Genomic DNA, 11,090 nt, shown 5'->3' on the forward strand with positions numbered 1-11,090 from the left:
CGTACCTAGTAGCAAGAATGCACTTCTCACCCAACTATGCAAGGCCCGATTTGCCTAATAAGCCAAGTTTTCCTGAATTAATATATTTTCTCTAATTTTTTTCTTATGAAATGATAAAGCTACCCATTTCATTATGTATAAGGTAAAAAAAATTTTATTGGAGTTAAAATTAACGTAGATATATGACAGAACCTAACCAACCCTACCTAACCTAGCCTAACCTAACCTAACCTATCTTTATAGGTTAGGTTAGGTAGCCGAAAAAGTTAGGTTTGGTTAGGTTAGGTAGGTTAGGTAGTCGAAAAACAGTTAATTCATGAAAACTTAGTTTATTAGGCAAATCGGGCCTTGCATAGTAGGCTGAGAAGTGAGTTCTGGCTACTAGGTACGACATTATATATATATATATATATATATATATATATATATATATATATATATATATATATATATATATATATATATATATATGTCGTACCTAGTAGCCAGAACGTACTTTTCAGCCTACTATTCATGGCCCGATTTGCCTAATAAGCCAAGTTTTCATGAATTAAAATATTTTCTCTAATTTTTTTCTTATGATATGATAAAGCTACCCATTTCATTACGTATGAGGTCAATTCTTTTTTATTGGAGTTAAAAATAAGGTAACAATATGACCGAACCTAACCAACCCTGCCTAACCTAACCTAACCTATCTTTATTGGTTAGGTTGGGTTAGGTAGCCGAAAAAGTTAGGTTAGGTTAGGTTAGGTAGGTTAGGTAGTCGAAAAACAATTAATTCATGAAAACTTGGCTTATTAGGCAAATCGGGCCTTGCGAAGTAGGCATAGAAGTGCGTTCTGGCTACTAGGTACGACATATATATATATATATATATATATATATATATATATATATATATATATATATATATATATATATATATATATATATATATATATATATATATATATATATATATATATATATATATATATATATATATATATATATATATATATATATATATATATATATATATATATATATATATATATATATATATATATATATATATATATATATATATATATATATATATATATATATATATATATATATATATATATATATATATATATATATATATATATATATATATATATATATATATATATATATATATATATATATATGTCGTCCCTAGTAGCCAGAACGCACTTCTCAGCCTACTATGTGTCGGGGTTTATCGGTGAGCAACAGTATACTCAAGGTCATTCACCGTAGCCCTGAGGGTCTTCACTCTATCCTCAGCCACTATACGCCAGGAGAGTATTCCAGTCAATCCCAACCGGCCTCTGATTGAGGAGTGGGAACACAACTTGTTCTCTTAACTGTTGTATGCCCGCCCCATCATGGGCTCTATTACTAACCACAAGGTCGCCAACTGGTGTTTCCGGTGTCCTGTAACACGTCAGTGGTTTTGTTGAATTGTAGTAACAGTGGCAAGGACACACTCAATAGGTCTGATATCAGGCAAGCATTTACTTCTATCCCTTTTGGCTTCAGGTTTTATATAGCCACAAGAAATATGGAGGGGATGATATAAACACCAATGTACTTTGTATTTTACTTAAAATTCGTTCAAAGACATCACAAGATTATATCAAATAAGGCAACGGCTGTTTCAGGCAGAAGTCGCTCGTTCCCACACATATAATCATGAACTCGCCAAGCCGGCAACGCTCCCCCTCACGTCAATGTCAAAATCAGCTGGGCGACTACCACCACGCGAATGTTATTTTATCTGTTTGCTTGTGGCGTGACGTGCCAGTTTCTTTAAGTTCTCAAAGATCACTAGAAGTTCGAACACACAATATTTGCGACAATAGCACGTAAACACTTCGCTGCACTGATCTTGAGCTCAATCAAGCATCTCTATATTAATAGACACAATAACTCACTATCATAGAATAACATACTGCCCTTCATTTAATGATAACGTATGCAAGTATATATCACTGGAGTTCTCAGTAATTCCTTCCGTGGGCGATAGCACAATTAATCACTGCACACATGAATGATTATTCAATACACAAGCATAGACATATATATGTGGATGAGTCATAGACATCAATAATGGTAATAACATAGTTACTGGGCACCTAGCCTCACTTCCAAATACTGGCATATTTATATATATATATTCTCTCACTAAATGATCATATTAAAGTCTCATGAAAGACGTTATCAACACAGTAAATTCATCAATTTTTCCGGGTGCCTGCACACACCAATAATAATCATAAATATCGTGAGTACTCTTTATAGTCCCACTCTGCACACTGGTGCCTTACTGTGAAATAGGTGAGCCTTGCTCATGACATACAAAATACTCTGGCTAAATAATATAGCTGACTAACGGGGAATTGGGAGGGAAACTAGAATCACCTACTTCCACCTATCCTCCGGTGAGAGTTGAGTTGTAGCTCCTGGTCCTGGCTCCTGCCTCGTGTAGGGAACGCCCCCACACACACACTGTCGTGTCCTCCAGGAACTCAATCAACGTCCCACCGTAAGTGCGTCGTCTCCGTGCCTTTTCACTGCAGGTCCGTGCTCCTCCTCGACTTCTTGTAGGGTTGGAGTCGATCTCCCGGCCGTTAACTTCTCCACCCAGCTACGGCTGCCCGCCTACGTCTCGGCTGCATTCGTTCGGATTCCTGAATAGTTTTCTTCTTCCACTGCTTCCCGGTGGCTCGGTCCAGCCACTACGCCGTCACAAACGGGTGAACTGCCTCAGACGTCTCATACGTCACTGCACAGACTTCACTTCTTCTTGCACAGTACCTGTCCTGGAGCACTTGTTGCTCAATATCCCGTCGATTCCCTCTCTGGTCCAACACATGAACGAAGGAAGACCTCACAGAGTACTGGCAGACTTCGGGTGACGCGTAAAATCCACGGGAACGGGAAACAACTGTCAAACTGACAGGACCAATCTTTGCACGTCCAACCACCTTGACGTGTCGTGTCAGACTGATTCCCTCCGGAGGATTGGCCCAGCAACTACGTCATCAGTGTGAAGCTATCAGCCGTCGCATACGTCGCTGCCTAGACTCCACTCTTGCACAACACCTGTTCCTGGAGCACTTGTTGCTCAATATTCTGTCAATTCCTTCTCTGGTCCAACACATGAACGAAGGAAGACCCCACATGTGATGGCAGACCACGGGTGATGCCTAAATCCTCCGGAGACGGGGTAAACTGTCCAACTGACAGGACCCCCCAGCGCACGTCTGACCTCCTTGACGTGCTGTCTTAGACTGATGGCGCCAGCGAGGCGCGATGACCGGACCCCCTTTCCTTCGTGACGTCACATTCGCCATGGGAGGTTTTCATTGGCTCCCTGTGCCACATCGCTGTCGGTGACCAATCTGGTGTCACTGACGTCACACAGTTTTAGCGGCAAAACAGAAGAGCCAGCACCATATTGGCTTCCTAAAGGGCCTAAACCACAGCCCAAAATACTCTTCTTTTATGAATTTCTCGGCACTTCGAGAACACTACATTCTCCTACACATATCAAACTGATGCCTGCGACGTAGAGAACGCTCGGGTAAAGTGGACATGACTCTTACTGCAGGCGTGGGAGAAATATAAGGGGGGGGGGGGGAACACCGTCACATACCCCTCCCCTTAAAATATGAGTCATGTCTGGTTAGTGTATACAGGACAGGGCATCTGCTACTACGTTGTCTTCCCATCGGATGAGTTTAATTTCCAACCAGTATTCCTGCCGCCAATGCGAAACGCTCCTTAGATATCCTTTGACCGTTCCCACGGTCACTCCTGATGTCCATTGTTTCTTCAGCCTGGACAGAGGACTTTGCACCCCTTGTCCATACACCAGCTGGAAAGGTGAGAAACCTAACGATCCTACCACTGCGTTACGCATGGCAAACAACGCAGGACATACTGCTTCATCCCACTCAGTTCCCTGCTCTGTGCAGAACACTCTCATCAGCATGCCGTCCTGTACGTAACAATGAGTGGCCCTCTCAGGACCAACACGTCCTCCATTGGCCTCATGAATCAATCCGGGGAATTCTATCTGCTGCAACTCTCCAAGACGAGTGCGGTCTACCCCTAGAGAACTGGTGAGGGTCACCTGTATCTCACCATCCGGGCTGCCTTCGCCCTCTGCTCGTTCTCCGGGTCCCATGAAGAGGTGATCGATTCCCAGGCTATCGGACGTCTCCTCAGCCCCATCAGATTCACACCCTCCGTGTCCTTCGCACTGCCTCGGCATCACAGCACAAACCGGGAACGCCGCCGTGGAGATTCCTTTTTCGTCCCCACAGGCGTCTAACACTCCACCTGTCTCCTCATAGTGCTCTATGCACTCCTCGCCTTTCGCGAGATTCGGGAGGACATATCCTCCACATGCGTCATTTTCCAAGATGACTTGTGCCTCCATCTTGGGCATCGATGCACAGACCCCCACCACTAGGGTCTGGCAGCCATAATCAGAATTCAGAGTCACCTGATGTAGGGGCATCCTCACTGGGCCTCCCACAGTGGTCACACTTGCCACCCCCACACTGGTACTCTCGTAACCCTCGGGGAACAGGGTTTCGCTCACCAGGGTAAAATCTGCCCCAGTGTCTCTTAATATCTTCACCGGGATGGGGTCTGCGTCCCCCATCCTTACGGTTCCCTCACTCACGAATGGGTGAACTCTTTTCTCCCCACTCAGTACGGGTTCATCCCGCACCCACTCGGCCATCTGGTCCTCGACCCTCACAAAAGCAACGTTCCCCCGCTGCTCAGGGTGTCTGCATTCCCGCGCGACGTGTCCGAATATTCCACAGTTGTAGCAGCGGATCCTTCTTCGGTGGATCTTCCTCGCGCCATTCATCGACTCCTCGGTTTTGGCAACAACTCTTGAGCTCTCAGCTTGGGACTTCTTTACCGGCTCCACAGCACTCTTTGAGCCTTTCCTGTCTCCACTCGAGAGATGGGACTCAGGAGAACTCGCTCCTGTCCTCCATCCGTCCGTCCTTCTATAACTTCTACCATTTCCGGAGTGTTTGGTCGGTCGGTGCTGTCCCTCTCGGTGTGGTCGCAGAGCTTCTTCCAGCATGTCGGCTCTGTCGGCTGCGGCTCTCAGGTCCTTTTTGTCCGCCTCCTTTACTCTCACCCTGATCTCCGGAGAGAGCACGGACATAAACTTCTCCATGACCATTAGCCTCTTGACCTCTTCAGCCGACCTCGCTCCTTCAGAGTCCAGCCACTTAAGGAACTTCCTCTCCATGTCCCTCGCCGTCTCCGCATAAGATTTTCCTGGCAAACGGGTACATTCCCTGAATCTCTTCCTGTAACATTCCGGCGTGAGCTTGAAAGAATGGAGCACAGCTCTCTTTACAGCATCGTAGTTGGTGCACTCTTGGAGGTCGAGCATATTGTAAGCTTCACGAGCTTCACCGGTGAGCCTACCCTGAACCAGCTCCGCCCACTCCGCCCTCGGCCACCTCTTCAAAGTAGCAACCCTTTCGAAGTGGTCGAAGAAACCTTCAGCTTCATTTGGTACAAAGACCGGCAAATCTCGCTCCCTCACTCGGCGGTCTTCCTGCTGTGGCGGAGCAGGTGGAGCTAGTCCTAGCTCAGCTCGCTTCAGCTCCACATCCTTGTTAGCTTCTATTTCCTGCTGTTTCAGCTTAGCTTCTCGCTCGTGCTCCTCTCGTCTTAGCTGTGCTTCTCGCTCTTGTTCTTCACGCTTCAGTTGCGCTTCTTCTCTCCTCAGCTGTGCTTCTCGCTCCTCACGCTTCAGCTGTGCTTCTCGCTCTTGTTCTTCCCTGCGCAGCTGTGCTTCTCGCTCCTCACGCTTCAGCTGTGCTTCTTCTCTCCTCAGCTGCGCTTCTGCTTCTCGCTCTTCTTTGCGCTGCTGTGCCTCTGCTTCTCGCTCTTCTTTGCGCTGCTGTACCTCTGCTTCTCGCTCTTCTTTGCGCTGCTGTACCTCTGCTTCTCGCTCTTCTTTGCGCTGCTGTGCCTCTTGCTCGTCTTTGCGCTGCTGTGCCTCTCGCTCTTCTTTGCGCTGCTGTGCTTCCAGCTGCAGCTTCATTATCTCCAGCTTAACGCTGTGCCTGCTACCGCTGGATCCTCTGATGCTCCCACCAATGCTCAGGTGTTCTCCCATACTGGCAGGTGTTTGGGGCCGTTCCTCCCCCAAAGCTTCGTCTCGTGCTCTGAGCTGTGCCATGATCTCCAGTCTTCTCTCTCCCACTCTGGAAGATCTCAACTTTATCCCAAAATGGTCTGCTTTTGACTGTAACTGTGCCTTGGTGCACTCCTCCAGCACCTGCTCATCCCTAGTGTCAATGAACCTTGTTACTTTATCATCCTCCATCTTGTGCTATGAGTAATAACCTGTACCTGATACCTAATACCACTGCCAAGTACCACAACTGCAACCTTTATCTTGATCGTGATCCTGGCAAGGTCGCCAATGTCGGGGTTTATCGGTGAGCAACAGTATACTCAAGGTCACTCACCGTAGCCCTGCGGATCTTCACTCTATCCTCGCAGCGCCACTGTACGCCAGGAGAGTATCCCAGTCAATCCCAACCGGCCTCTGATCGAGAAGGAGTGGGAACACAACTTGTTCTCTTAACTGTTGTATGCCCACCCTGTCATGGGCTCTATTACTAACCACAAGGTCGTCAACTGGTGTTTCCGGTGTCCAGTAACACGTCAGTGGTTTTGTTGAATTGTGGTAACAGTGGCAAGGACACACTCAATAGGTCTGATATCAGGCAGGCATTTACTTCTATCCCTATTGGCTTCAGGTTTTATATAGCCACAAGAAATATGGAGGGGATGATATAAACACCAATGTACTTTGTATTTTACTTAAACTCATTCAAAGACATCACAAGATTATATCAAATAAGCAAACGGCTGTTTCAGGCAGAAGTCGCTCGTTCCCACACATATAATCATGAACTCGCCAAGCCGGCAACGCTCCCCATTACGTCAATGTCAAAATCAGCTGGGCGACTACCACCACGCGAATGTTATTTTATCTGTTTGCTTGTGGCGAGACGCGCCAGTTTCTTTAAGTTCTCAAAGATCACTAAATGTTTGAACACACAATATTTGCGACAATAGCACATAAACACTTCGCTGCACTGATCTTGAGCTCAATCAAACATCTCTATATTAATAGACACAATAACTCACTATCATAGAATAACATACTGCCCTTCATTTAATGATAACGTATGCAAGTATATATCACTGGAGTTCTCAGTAATTCCTTCCGTGGGCAATAACGCAATTAACCCTTACACTGCTCAGGGGTCCTTGGGACATTTACACCCCTGTGCGCAAGAAAAAAAAAATTAAAATTTTTTTTTTCGTCGTCTAAACATGTTAATTTGTGTCCCCTGAGCACGGAAAAAATAAAAAAAAAATCGTAGGTGACATATTTTGGGCGTAATTGACCGAGGAAGTCTGGCAAAAAGTGGGCGTTGACAGAGCGGTCGTCAGACCCGGTCAGCGTCACCCGCGTTGACAGATGGGAGTTGCCAAAAAGATATTATTACCTAATTGTTTCAATGTCTCCGATTGATTTTTTCTTAGTTTTTTTGCAGTAATATTATTCAATAGTGTGTATTGTAATATATTTATATAATAAAAGTGGTTAATAATCGCTATACTCAAAAGTATGATGTGCATATTAGTGATTCAATTATTATGTTTATAAAACAATGAACAAATAGTTTTGCTGCTATTACACTCTATACACAGGTTATATATAAGTATTGGCATGTTTTGGTCAACATAACGAACCACTAAGTTGGTATTGAGAGTCGAAAAGCAATGAGGAGTTACCGCCACACACCAGCCAGCCACTCGCTGCCACTCCCTCAACACACGCACTAAACTTTCTCCCCCAACAATACCATTTGTGGTGTTATTACACTATATACAGACGTTATATATAAGTATGTGTATATTTTGTTCACCACAACTGTACAGCTAAGCTGATATAGTTAGTTCAGGCACTAAGAGTCGTCGGTATACACAGATGGCGGCTGGCGGCTCCCTCACTCATTCAAGGTCACACGCACTAAACTTTCATCCCCAACAATACCATTTGTGGTGTTATTACACTATATACAGACGTTATATATAAGTATGTATATATTTTGTTCACCACAACTGTACAGCTAAGCTGATATAGTTAGTTCAGGCACTAAGAGTCGTCGCTATACACAGATGGCGGCTCCCTCACTCATTCAAGGTCACACGCACTAAACTTTCTCCCCCAACAATATCTTTTGCAGTGTTATTACCCTATATACACATATTATATATAAATATCTACATGTTTTATGCACCGTAACTGTACACCTAAGCTTGTAGTGCGCCCAAAGAGCATAGTGGCCACCCTCTAAACAGCTAGACAAATCGTGCAGACGACGTCACCTCCGTCACCCATATGGCTCCTCCCAGCATAATCCTTTTGCTGTTATTACACTAATACACACATTATATATAAGTATCTACATTTGTGTTCACCATAGAGAACCACTGACCTGGTATGGTGAATGCAAGCAATAACAGGTGGCCACACAGTTAGTAAACGATGCTGTCTCCCTCCGTCTCTCAGCATCACTCCTCCCACAGCGCTAATTATTACAACAATCCTGCTATTATCACAACCCTAGTTATTTATATCACAGTCATTGGTCATCTGTAATATTGTCATCGCTAAATAATAACAATTATATATTTATTTTGACATTTTTCGGCGATGCTGTGGTCACAAGCTGAACATCAATGCTGTTCGCTTATGCTGCGTGCGCCGGCCTTGGTTGCTCCAACAGTACTGTGCCTCTCACACCTGAGAATATTGCCCACGATTTTTTTTCAAAATGGCATCTGTTTACAAGAGCCCTGAGGAAGTTACTGTGAACCCCGTGTAGCCGCGGGCCATTTGAATCAGGTCTGGCACCCTATGGCGTATATATACGCCATGCGCACCATGGGACATGTTACTCAGGGCGTATATATACGCCATGCGCAGTTTAAGGGTTAATCACTGCACACATGAATGATTATTCAATACACAAGCATAGACATATATATATATATATATATATATATATATGTGGATGAGTCATAGACATCAATAATGGTAATAACATAGTTACTGGGCACATAGCCTAACTCCCAAATACTGGCATATTTATATATATATATTCTCTCACTAAATGATCATATTAAAGTCTCATGAAAGACGTTATCAACACAGTAAATTCATCAATTACTCCGGGTGCCTGCACACACCAATAATAATCATAAATATTGTGAGTACTCTTTATAGTCCCACTCTGCACACTGGTGCCTTACTGTGACATAGGTGAGCCTTGCTCATGACATACAAAATTCTCTGGCTAAATAATATAGCTGACTAAAGGGGAATTGGGAGGGAAACTAGAATCACCTACTTCCACCTATCCTCCGGTGAGAGTTGAGTTGTAGCTCCTGGTCCTGGCTCCTGCCTCGTGTAGGGAATGCCCCCACACACACACTGTCGTGTCCTCCATGAACTCAATCAACGTCCCACCGTAAGCGCGTCGTCTCCGTGCCTTTTCACTGCAGGTCCGTGCTCCTCCTCGACTTCTTGTAGGGTTGGAGTCGGTCTCCCGGCCGTCAACTTCTCCTCCCAGCTACGGCTGCCCGCCTACGTCTCGGCTGCAGTCGTTCGGATTCCCGAATAGTTTTCTTCTTCCACTGCTTCCCGGTGGCTCGGTCCAGCCACTACGCTGTCACAAACGGGTGAACTGCCTCAGACGTCACATACGTCACTGCACAGACTTCACTTCTTCTTGCACAGTACCTGTCCTGGAGCACTTGTTACTCAATATCCCGTCGATTCCCTCTCTGGTCCAACACATGAACGAAGGAAGACCTCACAGAGTACTGGCAGACTTCGGGTGACGCGTAAAATCCACGGGAACGGGAAACAACTATCAAACTGACAGGACCAATCTTCGCACGTCCAACCACCTTGACGTGTCGTGTCAGACTGATTCCCTCCGGAGGATTGGCCCAGCAACTACGTCATCACTGTGAAGCTATCAGCCGTCGCATATGTCGCTGCCTAGACTCCACTCTTGCACAACACCTGTTCCTGGAGCACTTGTTGCTCAATATTCTGTCAGTTCCTTCTCTGGTCCAACACATGAACGAAGGAAGACCCCACAGGTGATGGCAGACCACGGGTGATGCGTAAATCCTCCGGAGACGGGGTAAACTGTCCAACTGACAGGACCCCCCAGCGCACGTCTGACCTCCTTGACGTGCTGTCTTAGACTGATGGCGCCAGCGCGGCGCGATGACCGGACCCCCTTTCCTTCGTGACATCATATTCGCCACCAGAGGTTTGCATTGGCTCCCTGTGCCACATCGCTGATGGTGACCGATCTGGTGTCACTGACGTCACACAGTTTTGGCGGCAAAACAGAAGAGCCAGCGCCATATTGGCTTCCTAAAGGGCCTAAACCACAGCCCAAAATACTCTTCTTTTATGAATTTCTCGGCACTTCGAGAACACTACATTCTCCTACACATACCAAACTGATGCCTGCGACGTAGAGAACGCTCGGGTAAAGTGGACATGACTCTTACTGCAGGCATGGGAGAAATATAAGGGGGGGAACACCGTCACATATGCAAGGCCCAATTTGCCTAATAAGCCAAGTTTTTATGAATAAATTGTTTTTCGACTACCTAACCTACCTAACCTAACCTAACCAAACTCTTTCGGCTACCTAACCTAACCTAATCTATAGAGATAGGTTAGGTTAGGTTAGGTAGGGTTGGTTAGGTTCGGTCATACATCTACGTTAATTTTAACTCCAATAAAAAAAAATGACCTCATACATAATGAAATGGATAGCTTTATCATTTCATAAGAAAAAAATTAGAGAAAATATATTAATTCAGGAAAACTTGTCTTATTAGGCAAATCGGGCCTTGCATAGTAGGCTGAGAAGTGCGTTCTGGTTACTAGGTACGACATATATATATATGTTATA

Source organism: Procambarus clarkii, chromosome 53, assembly GCF_040958095.1.
Source record: "Procambarus clarkii isolate CNS0578487 chromosome 53, FALCON_Pclarkii_2.0, whole genome shotgun sequence".
NCBI classification, from domain to species: domain Eukaryota; kingdom Metazoa; phylum Arthropoda; class Malacostraca; order Decapoda; family Cambaridae; genus Procambarus; species Procambarus clarkii.